Source organism: Neophocaena asiaeorientalis, unplaced genomic scaffold, assembly GCF_003031525.2.
Source record: "Neophocaena asiaeorientalis asiaeorientalis breed wild unplaced genomic scaffold, Neophocaena_asiaeorientalis_V1.1 scaffold116, whole genome shotgun sequence".
Classification (NCBI taxonomy): domain Eukaryota; kingdom Metazoa; phylum Chordata; class Mammalia; order Artiodactyla; family Phocoenidae; genus Neophocaena; species Neophocaena asiaeorientalis.
In genome coordinates, this window is record NW_020174561.1 from 10249210 (window position 1) to 10251851 (window position 2642).

General features: G+C 36.3%; 1 non-coding gene across 1 annotated transcript; it reads right to left on the reverse strand.

Moving 5' to 3' along the window:
* Positions 1–2275: 2275 nt before the first annotated feature.
* LOC112408278 (U4 spliceosomal RNA) lies at positions 2276–2412 on the reverse strand. The gene has a single exon (XR_003004923.1). It is a non-coding gene; the product is annotated as a U4 spliceosomal RNA (small nuclear RNA).
* Between the last annotated feature and the right edge of the window lie 230 nt (positions 2413–2642).

Consider the following 2642-nt stretch of genomic DNA (forward strand, 5'->3'; position numbering starts at 1 on the left):
GAGGACGAGGTATAGGGAAAGATGATGATGAATGCAGTTTTAGATCTGCTGTCCATCTTTTGAAGAGCCTGGATGTGCATGTCAAATAAGCAACTGGATACATGGGGAAATCTGGATAGGCATTATGGAGTTTTGACACATAAATGAGGCAAAAAATTGACATCTTTTCCAAATACAGTTGACCCTTGAACGAAGCAAGGGTCAGGGGTGCCAACACTTCCTGCAGTTGAAAATCCAAATATAACTTACAGTCATTCTCCATATCCATCGTTCTGTATCCCTGGATTCAACCATCCCTGGATCATGTAGTACCGTAGTACTTACTATTGAAGAATCCCATGCGTAAGCGAACCAGCACTATTCAAACCCATGTTTTTCAAGGGTCAACTGTATACATGTGCAACTCAAAGAATGTCACTATCTAAATGCATTACATAGACTTTTTTACTAAAGCAATAATATTCCAATCAGGAAAATAAACAATGGTGTGACCATAATACCTTTTTGGGAGAAGAATTGGAAGAGTATCAATGAAATGTAAAAAAAAAAACAAAACAAACAAACATAATAAGATTAGGCTGAGGATGAAATATGTAACTAGGTCCAGAATTTGTCCTTTATTAGAGACACAAGGCTTAGCAACTGTTTTGATGTTGCTCTTGTGTTTTATTTTTTTGTTTTTGTTTCTGGAGTCAGTTGGTCTTGGTAAGATCACTCAGCTTTTACAACATTGTAAGGCAATTTGTATTAAAAACCAGCTGTAACTATTTCCCACGGAGGAAAGATCCATAAATTACAGCTCAGGTTATTTGTCAGTTATGTAGTTTAAAAATTCTTTGGCAGATAGGATTAAATTGTGAGAATTGATCCTGAACTCCAGCTGAGGGGCTTGTGAAATTATAAAGATAATATGTTCACTACAGCATCCCCTGCTGCCCAATTTAAAGGTGCTGGGTAGGAGGTCAGTGGAAAGGGAAGGCAGTTGGATGGCACTATTTGAAATATTTTAAATACATGTTTTGTGAGAGACTAACATATTATGTAAAGGAATAATTATTATTTTTTTTTGCTAAGCAGAATCTTCATCCAACCATTTGATTTATGAATGGGAGATTTCACTAAGAGTCTTGGGTTTTCCAGTCAATCCAGTTTTTAGCAGAGCATTTTTTCCATGGTATAATTTTTAATGCCTTGTCTAGTTTTCTTTTTCAAATGACTAATAAGAAAGGCTTTATTTTCTCCCTACTTTTTCCTCAACAAAGTATTCTGTGGCCTAATAATTCTCACATAGACAAACTTGCTTACAACTTTCTGCAGGGATACTTAATCACTTTATGAGCATATTTGCTGCTCAGAAGCAGTGCTGAATCTCTTATTTTTAGATCCCAAGGTTGTTACCCTGTAAGTCAGCTGGGTGAATCAAAACAAAATAAAAAACATGACATCCCTGGGTTTTTCTTTGGAACAGCCAGGTATCCTGAAATCAGACGGTTAATTACATACAAAAGCCACCGTTGCTTGATTGATTTGTTCAGGAAGGATTCTAGGTATATACAAAGATACAGTGTAGTAGCAAAATAAAAATAATATCCAACTTGTAGGAAGAATGGAAGGAAAAGAACATGAAGGAGGAAAGAAAGAAGGAACCAGGAATGAGGGCAAGACACAAGATACACGAGGTGGTATCCACTTGCAAAGGATGAACTTAAAATGTTCTCTAAGCTTGAGCCATCAAGGAGAAAACTGTATTTAATTACAAAATTGACAGTATCTATGGGGAAAAAATGAAGCATTAGTAAAGAAGCCTGTCAAGTTTTGATTTGCAATCTGAGAGGAAGAGAGGGGATCCTTTTAAAAGGAATGAACAACAAGCTCCCATCGTTACAGGAGACATAGCAAGGACTTACTCTCACTGTGTCTAATGATGTCCCTCAGAGAGCAGCTGACATATCGCCTGTGTTGTAAGAGGAGCCTCAGGAGTGGGAGAGAATTAGGTGTTGAATTACCAATAATGACTCCCAGGCTAGAAAGTTAAGAGCCCCAAGTATATCATTACAGTTTGTTATTTATTGAAAAATAGAAGGTAATAAAATAAATAGTACAGCACACAATATTTCTATGTTGTGATTTGTTTTGGAGCTTAACAAGCAGGAACGGCCAGTTAAAAATCCCTGAAATTCACCTGTGGCAGACTGGAAAGAACACTGGATTGAAGTGAAAGCCTGAGTTTGAGCTCCAGCTTCCCTAACTTTTTTTTTTTTTTTTTTTAATTCAGTCTCTGTAGAGACTCTCAAACATTGCCAAGGCTGACTATATGTCACGTCCTTTCAGCGTTAGAGAAAAGTTTTCAATTAGCAATAATTGCACCTCGGATAAACCTCATTGGCTAAGATAGAGCCACTGTGCAAAGCTGAGCTTCACTAACTTCTGTCTGATTTTGCTGGAACAGGTCATGGATGTTCCTACTGAGACCCAGATTTCACACCTGTAAAAAGGAGTTAATAATACCTATTCAGAAGGTTTTTCTGAAGATTAAGCAAAATATTGCATATAAACAGCTTTTCACTACATTATCTGAAATACTCATTTCTTTATATTATCTACAAATCTTTTAACTATTTTTTCAAGTATATTGAAAATTA